Source organism: Rhinopithecus roxellana, chromosome 19 (genome assembly GCF_007565055.1).
Source record: "Rhinopithecus roxellana isolate Shanxi Qingling chromosome 19, ASM756505v1, whole genome shotgun sequence".
Lineage (NCBI taxonomy): Eukaryota > Metazoa > Chordata > Mammalia > Primates > Cercopithecidae > Rhinopithecus > Rhinopithecus roxellana.
This window is the reverse complement of record NC_044567.1, coordinates 6,503,311-6,513,687: the sequence shown is the minus strand read 5'-3', so window position 1 is coordinate 6,513,687 and position 10,377 is coordinate 6,503,311.

The following is a 10,377-nucleotide window of genomic DNA, read 5'->3' as shown; positions in this document are numbered from 1 at the left end:
AGTCAATTTATTTAATAAATGATGCTGCCATATCAGTGATCCATCTGGGAGAAAATAAAGTCAAATCCCCCCTCCCATCTGATAACACCTACAAAATAGATCCCAGATGGACTAAAGATTTAAAGTAAAAATCTAAATATATTAGAAGTAACTAAAAATATTAGAAGAAAATTTAGAAGACTAATTCTTTTCCCTTGTGGGTGAGGAAGTTATTTTTAAGTAAGACAGGAAACTAAGAAGCCACCAAAAAGAGAAGCGGTGAGATATTTGATTATGAAAAAATTATTTCTGAGTGACATAAGGTCCTGTAAACAAAATGAAGAGGTAAAAAAATATAGACCAAAGTAATATCTGCAATGTGTGTAACAGAGAAAGGATTAATATCTTCCTTTTTCTTTTTCTTTTTTTTTTTTTTTTTGAGACCTGAGTCACTCTGTTGCCTGGGCTGGAGTGCGGTGGCGGGATCTCGGCTCACTGCAACCTCTACCTCCTGGGTTCAAGCCATTCTCCCGCCTCAGCCTCCTGAGTAGCTGGGACTACAGGCACCTGCCACCGCACCTGGCTAATTTTTGTATTTTTAGTAGAGATGGGGTTTCGCCATGTTTGCCAGGCTGGTCAGGATCACCTCTTGACCTCAGGTGATCCGCCCACCTCAGCCACCAAAGTGCTGGGATTACAGGTGTGAGCTACTGTGCCCGGCCAGGATTAATATCCTTTCTATGAAAAAAACTATAAATCGTTTTTAAAAGACAAAAGAAAAATTGAAAGAAGAGGTATGAACAAACAGTTACAGAAGAATATACAAGCATACCTTGGAGATACTGCAGGTTCAGTTCCAGACCACAGCAATAAAGTGAATATCATAATAAAGTGAGTCACAGGGATATTTTGGTTTCACAGTGCATATAAAAGTTATGTTTACACCACACTGTAGTCTATTAAGTGTGCAATGGCATATGTCTAAAAATGTACCTAGCTTAATTAAAGAGTACTACAGTGCTAAAATATGCTAACCATCATCTGAGCATTCAGAGAGTCGCACTCTTTTTGCTGGTGGAGTTTCCTCTCGATGTCAATGGCTACTGACTGATCAGGGTGGTGATTGCTGAAGACTGGGGTGATGGTAGCAATTTCAATTTTTTTTTTGAAAGAGGGTCTCACTTTGTCACCTAAGCTAGAGTGTAGTGGCATGATCATGACTAACTGCAACCTCAACCTCCCAGGCTCAAGCCATCCTCCCGCCTCAGTCTCCCTAGTAGCTGGGACTACAGGTGCATGCCACCACGCCCGGGAAATTTTTTTTTTTTTAGATGGAGTCTCAGTCTGTCACCCAGGCTGGAGTGCAGTGGTGCAATCTCGGCGCACTGTAAGCTCCACCTCCCGGGTTCACACCATTCTCCTGCCCCAGCCTCCCGAGTAGCTGGGACTACAGGTGCCCGCCACCACGCCCGGCTAATTTTTTGTATTTTTAGTAGAGATGGGGTTTTACCATGTTAACCAAGATGGAATTTTTTGTGTTTTTTTCTGTAGAGACAGAGTTTCACCATGTTGTAAAGACTGGTCTCGAACTCCTGGTAAGTTGTTGCAATCCTTTTGCCTTTGGCCTCTCAAAGTGCTGGGATTATAGGCGTGAGCCACTGCCCCTGGTTGCAATTTTTTCTTTTCTCTCTTCTTTCTTTCTTTCTTTCCTTCCTTCCTTCCTTCCTTCCTTCCTTCCTTCCTTCCTTCCTTCCTTCCTTCCTTCCTTCCTTCCCTCCCTCCCTCCCTCCCTCCCTCCTTCCTTCCTTCCTTCCTTCCTTCCTTTCGAGATGGAGTCTGGCTCTGTCACCCAGGCTAGAGTGCAGTGGCGTGATCTTGGCTCACTGCAACCTCTGCCTCTTGGGTTCAAGCAGTTCTCTTGCCCCAGACTGCCGAATAGCTGGGATTACAGGTGTGCACCACCACACCTGGCTAATTTTTGTATTTTTAGTAAAGACAGGGTTTTGCCATATTGGCCAGGCTGGTCTCGAATTCCTGACCTCAGGTGATCTGCCCGCCTTGGCCTCTCAAGGTTCTGGGATTATAGGCATTAGCCACCATGCCTGGTTGCAATTTCTTAACACCAGACAACAGTGAAGTTGTGGAGGCCTTCGTAGGGTGGGGATTGCATTGACTGACTCTTCCATTCATGAAACTATTTCTCTATAGCATTTCATAGCATTTTACCCATAGTAGAACTTCTTTCAAAATTGCAGTCAGTCCTCTCAAATTCTGCCACTACTTTATCAACTAAGTTTATGGAATTTTCTAAGTCCTTTGTTGTTATTTCAACAATGTTCACAGCCTCTTGAGGAGGAATAGATTCCATCTCAATAAACCACTTTTTTTGCTCATCCATAAGAAGCAATTCCTTACTCATCTGATTTTGTTATGAGATTGCAGCAATTCAGTCACATCTTCAGGGTCTGCTTCTAGTTCTCTTGCTATTTCCACCAAATGTGCAGTTACTTCCTCCACTGGTCTTGAAACCTTTAAAGTCATCCACAAGGGTTGAAATCAACCTCTTCCAAACTCCTGTTAATGTTGATATTTTGACCTCCTCCCATGAATCATGAATGTTCTTTTTTTTGGTGGGGGGTGGGGAGGGCGGTGGACGAAGTCTCGCTCTTGTCTCCCAGGCTGGAGTGCAGTGGTGTGATCTCGGCTCACTGCAACCTCTGCCTCCCAAGTTCAAGCAATTCTCCTGCCTCAGCCTCCTGAATAGCTGGGATTACAGGCGCCTGCCACCTCACCCAGCTAATTTTTGTATTTTTAGTGGAGACGGGGTTTCACCAGCTTGGCCAGACTGTCTTGAACTCCTGACCTCAGGTGATCTGCCTGCCTTGGCCTCCCAAAGTGCTGGGATTATAGGCGTGAACCACCGTGCCCGGCCGAATCATGAATGTTCTTAAGGGCGTCTAGAATGGTGAATCCTCTCCAGGAGGCTTTTTCATCTTTTTCTTTTTTTCTTTTTTCTTTCTTTCTTTTTTTTTTTTTTTTTTTTTCTTTTTTTGAGACGGTCTCACTCTGTTGCCCAGACTGGAGTGCAATGGCGCGATCTCGGCTCACTGCAACCTCTGCCTCCCAGGTTCAAGCGATTCTCCTGCCCCAGCCTCTCGAGTAGCTGGGATCACAGGCACATGCCACCACACCCGGCTAGTATTTGTATTTTTAATAGAGACGGGGTTTCACCATGTTGGCCAGGCTGGTCTGGAGCTCCTGACCTCAGGTGATCTGCCTGCCTCAGCCTCCCAAAGTGCTAGGATTACAGGTGTGAGCCACTGTGCCTGGACTTTTTTTTCTTTTTTTTTGAGACAAGGTCTCATTCCGTTGCCATGGCTGGAGTACAGCGGCATGACCATAGCTCACTGTGGCCTCAATCTTCTGGCTCAAATGATCCTCTCATCTCAGCCTCCAGGTAGCTGAGACTACAGGCTCAAACCATCATGACTGGCTAATTTTTTTTTTTTTTTTTTTTTTTGGTAGAAACAGGGTTTTGCTATGTTGCCCACACTGGTCTCAAACTCCTGACCTCAAGCAGTCCTCCTGCCTCAGCCTCCCAAGGTGTTGGAATTATAGGCATGAGCCACTATGCCTGGCTCAAAAGGTTTTCAATTTACTTTGCCCAGATCCATGAGAGGAATTACTACCTAAGGCAGCTACAGCTTTATGAAATCAGATTTTTTTTTTTTTTTTTTTTTTTTTTTGAGATGGAGTTTTTTTTGCTCTTGTTGCTCAGGCTGGAGTGCAATGGCACGATCTCAGCTCACCACAACCTCCACCTCCCGGGTTCAAGCGATTCTCCTGCCTCAGCCTCCCGAGTAGCTGAGACTACAGGCATGCACCACCACACCTGGCTAATTTTGCATTTTTAGTAGAGACAGGGTTTCTCCATGTTGGTCAGGCTGGTCTCGAATTCCTGACCTCTTGTGATCCACCCGCCTCAGCCTCCCAAAGTGCTGGGATTACAGGCGTGAGCCACTGCGCCTGGCCTGAAATGGAATTCTTAATAAGCCTTGAAAGTTGACATTACTCCTTGATCCATGGACTGCAGAATGGATGTTGCGTGAGGCATGACAACAACATTTGCACATCTCTGTCAGAGGTCTTGGGTGATCAGGTGCATTGTCAATGAACAATAATATTTTGAAAGGAATCTTTTTGTTTTGAGTGGTGAGTCTCAACAGTGGGCTTAAAATATTCAGTAAACCATGCTGGAAACATCTGTGCTGTTAGCCAGGCTTTGTTCCATTTCTAGAGCACAGGCAGAGTCGATTTGGCAGAATTCTTAAGGACCCTGGGATTTCCAGAATGATAAATGAAGACTGTCTTCAACTTCATGTCACCAGCTGCATTAGCCCCTAACAAGAGAGTCAGCCTGTCGTTTGAAGTTTGAAGCCAGGCGTTAAGTTTTCTTCTTAGCTATGAAAGTCCTGGATGGCATCTTCTTCCAATAGAAGGCTGTTTCATCTCCACTGAAAGTCTGTTGTTGAGTGTAGCCGCTTTCATCAGTTATTTAGCTACATCTGGATAACTTGCTACAGCTTCTACATCAGAACTTGCTGCTTCATCTTGCACTTTTTTTGTTCCGGAGATGTGTTCCTTCCTTAAACCTCATGAACCCACCTCTGCTAGCTTCCAACTTTTCTTCTGCAGCTTCCTCACCTCTCAGCCTTCACAGAACTGAAAGAGTTAGAGCCTGGGTCTGGATTAGGCTTTGGCTTAAGGGAATGTTGTGGCTGATTTGATCTTCTCTCCAGACCACTCAAACTTTCTCCACCTCAGCAATGAGACACAACACTGATTTGCTGTTTCACTTTCTTATCATCTGTGGGTTCACTGGAGTAGCACGTTTAATTTCCTTCAAGAGCTTTCCCTTGAGGTTCTCCAAGTTGCATTTGCAACTTGGCTGGTGCAAGAGGCCTAACTTTCAGCCTATCTTGGCCTTCAACATGCCTTCCTCACTAAGTTTAATCATTCCTAGCTTTTGATTTAAATTGAGAGATATGTCTTTCTTTCACTTGAATACTTAGAGGGTTATAAATCGGCCTAATCTTAATAATGTGTCTAAAGGAATAGGAAGGCCCAAGGAGAGGGAGAGAGATGTGAGGATGGCCAATTGGAGCAGTCAGAACACACACAACTTTGATCATTTAAGTTTACCATCTTATATGGGCGTGGCTTGTAGCACCCCAAAACAATTATAATAATAACATTAAAGGTCACTAATCACAGATCATCATAACAGATATAATAATAGTGAGGCTGGATGCGGTGGTTCATGTCTGTAATCTCAGCACTTTGGGAGGCTGAGGTGGGTGAATCACTTGAGGTCAAGAGTTCGAGACCAGCCTGGCCAACATGATGAAACCCTGTCTCTACTAAAAATACAAAAATTAACCAGGCGTGGTGGCATGCACCTGTAATCCCAGCTACTCAGGAGGCGGAGGCAGGAGAATCACTTGAACCCTGGAGGCAGAGGTTGCAGTGAGCCAAGATCATGCCACTGCACTCCAGCCTGGGTGACAGAGTGACACTCTGTCTCAAAAACATAAATAAATAAATAAAATAATAATAGTGAAAAAGTTTTGCAAGAGTTACCAAAATGTGATACAGAGACACAAAGTAAGTACATGCTGTTGGAAAAATGGTGCCAATAGACTAGCTCAATGTGGGGTTGTCTCAAACCTTCAATTTGTAAAAAACACAATATTTGTGAAGCACAATAAAGTGAAATGAAATAAAGCAAGGTGTACTAGTCTATGTAAAAAGAGATTCAGCCTCGGTAGGAGACAGGGAAATACCACTTAAAAAAACAATGAGGCCGAGTGCGATAGCTCCCGCCTGTAATCCCAGCACTTTGGGAGGCCAAGGCGGGTGGATCACCTAAGGTCAGGAGTTCGAGACCAGCCTGGTCAATGTGGTGAAATCCCTTCTCTACTAAAAATACAAAAATTAGCCTGGCATGGTGACAGGTGCCGGTAATCCCATCTACTTGGGAGGCTGAGGCAGGAGAATCCCTTGAGCTTGGGAGGTGGAGGTTGCGGTGAAACGAGATTGTGTCACTGCACTCCAGCCTGGGCGAGAGAGTGAGACACTGTCTCACAAAAAAATAAAAAGTAGGCCGGGCGCAGTGGCTCAAGCCTGTAATCCCAGCACTTTGGGAGGCCGAGACGGGTGGATCACGAGGTCAGGAGATCGAGACCATCCTGGCTAACCCGGTGAAACCCCGTCTCTACTAAAAAATACAAAAAAACTCCAGCTACTGGGGAGGCTGAGGCAGGAGAATGGCATAAACCCGGGAGGCGGAGCTTGCAGTGAGCCAAGATCCGGCCACTGCACTCCAGCCTGGGCGACAGAGTGAGACTCCATCTCAAAAAAAATAAATGAATAAAAAATAAAAAATAAAAATAAAACAGCAATGAAATGTGCATTTTAAAAATTAATGGACAATTTTTTAGAGTTGTTTTACACTTATGGAAAAAAGTTGAGCAGATGGTACGGAGAGTTCCCATCGGTACCTCCCAACTCTGTTTCCCCATTATCAACAGCTTACCTTAGTATGACACACGTGACAATCGTGAACCGATGTTTATATATGCTTATTAACTCAAGTCCATAGTTAATTAAAATGCCTTAGTTTTTGCCTAGCGTCCCTTTTTCTGTTGCGGGATCCATCATTGCCAAATGCCTCATGACTTCTAGTCGTCATTTTCCCTGAGGCTTCTCTCAGCTGAGGCCGTTTCTCAGACCTTCTTTGTTTTTGATGACCTTTACAGTTTGAGGAGTACTGGTCAAGGATATTGTAGGGTACTGCTCTGCTGGAGTTTGTCTGATGTTTTTCTCATAGTTGGGGCTGTAGGTTTTTGAGAGGAAGACCACAGAGGTAAAGTGCCATTTCTCTCATCACATCGAGGAGCCACAGAACTGTTGGTATAGACCTTGATCCCCTGGCTGGTGTCATCTTGGTCAGTGTCTCCACTGCAGAGTTACTCTCCATACAGTGCTATTTAGAAGGAAATCCTGATGTGCACCCCACAGTGAGGAGTAATGCTCCCCCTCTTTTAAGGCAAAGTCACTACATAATTTATTTGGAATCCAGCATGAGAGATTTGTCTCTTCTCTCCCACTTATTAATTGTTTTTTTGACATGGAGTCTCGGTCTGTCACCCAGGCTAGAGCGCAGTGGCATGATCTCGGCTCACTGCAACCTCTGCCTCCCAGGTTCAAGCGATTCTCCTGCCTCAGCCTCCTGAGTAGCTGGGATTACAGGAGTCCGCCACCAAGCCCAGCTAATTTTTGTATTTTTAGTAGATATGGGGTTTCACCATGTTGACCAGGCTGGTCTTGAGCTCCTCACCTCAAGTGATCCGCCCACCTCAGCTTCCCAAAGTGCTGAGATTACAGGTGTGAGTCACCGTGCCTGGCCCCCACTTATTAATTTATTCAATCATTTACACATATCAGTGTGGACTAATCGATATTTATTTTATGCTTTAAGTGATAATCCAATATATTTTTGTTGCTCAAATTGGTGTGTGTGTGTGTGTGTGTGTGTGTGTGTGTGTGTGTTTGTAACCCTGTGGATTGGAAAAATCAAAAGGTTGATGAATAGCCAGGGTTGTGGCAGCTGTGGGGCTGCCCAGAGGGTGAATTGCTGCCCCGTTGGAGTGGATGAGCGTGTTTTGACTTGGAAGTACCAGAAGGAAAAGGGGCAGGAGCAGAGCAATTTGTGCCATTGGGCCCATTTTTACTTAAAAAGAAGGCTGAGCATGGTGGCTCACACCTGTAATCCCAGCACTTTGGGAGACTGAAGAAGGGTGATGGATTGAGCCCAGGAGTTTGAGACCAGCCTAGGTAACATGATGAAACCTTATCTCTACAAAAACATTTTTTTAAAATTTTCTGGGCCTGGTGGTGCGTGCCTGCAGTCCTAGCTACTCAGGAGGCTGAGATGGGAGGATCGCTTGATCCCAGGAGCTTGAGGCTGCAGTGAGCTGTGATCATGCTGCTGCACTCCAGCCTGGGCGTCAGAGTCAGACCCTGTCTCAAAATAAATAAATACATAGAAGGAATATCTATTTTATAGGTCAATCCCTATCTATCTATAGCTATCGATTATCTATAGTTCAATCAATTATCAACCATTATTTATTATCTATTGATCAACATATCTCTTGATCTATCAATTATCTACTGATTTATCTATCCATTATCTACCTGTCTGTCTAATTTGTTTCCTGCCAGCTACGCTGTCCCACTCTCAATCTGTCCTCCACTCAGTGGACACCCGAGGGGTCCTTGGGCAGCACACATCACATCAGGTCCCCTCCCTTCCCTCAGTGGCTTTCCGATGCCCTCAGAATAACGTTCAAGTTCCTTATGGTGGCCTACAGTGCCCTCTATTGGAACTCCACTCAAATGTCCCTCCTCAGAGAGTCCTTCCCTGGTAATCCCACCTGCGCAGGTGGAAAATGGCATTTTACTCCTGCTCCAGGTCACATGACTTCCAGTCCATCACCCATCACCCCACCATCCTTTCTCCCCAAGAATTCATCACCATTTGAAAGATTCTCCTCCCCTCCACTAGAATCGAGACCCCATCAGGGCATTGGGCTCCATGGCTGCTGACTTGTTGGCTCTTGTAGCCAGGCTTAGCCCAGAGCCCAACACGTAGTAGGTCTCAATCCTTCTTTCTTGTTTAACGAAGGTTCTGAGAGAAACCCAAGGCAGAACAACACTCTTTCAGCCACATTAGTGACTGGTGAAGGGGGACTGGAAAGGGAAAGAGATTGTCAACTTTTTCTTTAGATACCTCTGGTTTGTTTAAGCTGTTACAAAGAACAGGTAGTACTATGGTTTGTAATTAAAAAGAAGATCCAATAAAGTTAATCAAAAAGGAAAAGAAATAAGGTTTTCTCTTCCTGGGGACAAAAGAAGAAAGCAGCAGAGGCTTTAAGTGGGAAATGGTTGGTGTATGGGGGAGCACAGGGAGTCTCCTGAGGCTGCGGATGGAGTGGGGCAAAGAGGGCTGGAGGGTGTGTGGGAGTGGAGGGTGCTGGGGAGACAGGGAGGCTCTAGAATTGTTACGGATTGAGGGGCCTGTAGTCTGGGTGGAAGGAGGGGGCAGAGGTGGGCGCTGTCTAGAAGCTGTGCTTGTGCAGTCGGCTGGATGTGGGTTTGAGGTGACTCGTGGGGGTGACTAGGGAGTCCTGGGGCATCTCATACTTCCACCACTGGGACCTGGACAGCCCCACAGTCCAGTCCCTGGCTCAGTCCCCGGGTGCGCCGGTCCTCTCTCCTCTCTTGGCTTCAAGTTTCCCAGCAAAAGAACAGGGCTTGGCACAGGAGTCTCCAGGGTTCTCCCGGCTGGGATGGCCTCCTCCGTGGCCGCTGACTGCGGGCTGGACGCTGGAGCACCGGCCTGCCTTGCAGGCAATCCCAGTTCCCGCTTCCATCAGAGGCTCTGAACAGGCGGCCTCCGCCTCCGGCCAAGAGAGGGCGCTGTGGCACCGCCGCACCCGACCCGGCTCGGCGCGTGGTAGAGCGGGTCCCTGCAGTCCAGGCCGTGGGTGGGCCCCAGGCATCCGCTGCCTCCTCGTCCACGTGTCCTTCTCCGCGCAGCCCTGTTCACGCCAGAGTGCCCACAGGACTCGAGTGTCCGCTTCGCAGAGCCCGGCCGGTGAGATCTGTACCTGCCCAGGAAGTCATTCCTTCCATGCCCCTGCCTCTGGGCAATTTCACAGCCGGGTGTGTCTCTGGGCAGGGGAGGGAGCTCTCCTTGCGCCACGCAGTCGTTACGCCTGATGCCAGGTCTTGGTGTCCAGCTCGAATCTCTCTCACTGCAGCTAGAAGCGACATGGCTGCTTCCAGAACTGAAGGGGAGCTGGAGTTGAAGAAGCCAGGAAAGGGGTGTTAGCCACTTTCCCAGGCGTCCTAGTGGTTCCCTGCCCAAACCAATAAATCCCAGGAAATCCCGCCGTCCTCTGCCCCCAGCACAGTCCTCCTCCCTCTCTTCTTGGGAGTGGAGAATAGCTGGGATGGGAGCCCTGGGTCTCGGCGGGCAGGTGGGAGAAGCTGAATTGGGAGGCTTCTACCAGATTATCCCCAAGAAACCTGGCAGTGGGAAGGGGGCTGAGAGGGTGGCTGGCCTCCTGGTGCATGCCCAGGGCCGGGGACCCCAAGGCTAGAACATCCCTGGACAGCCCTTCCCTGTGCACGGCAACCTCCATCGCAGGCTTTTCTAGGCCTCACCCTCTCCACACCCCTAATCCGTACATCCCTGCTCCTCCCCATATTCTACCCACACCCAGAGCTGGCTGGGCCCCAGCGGGGACATCTAAAGGCGGGATCAGCCCC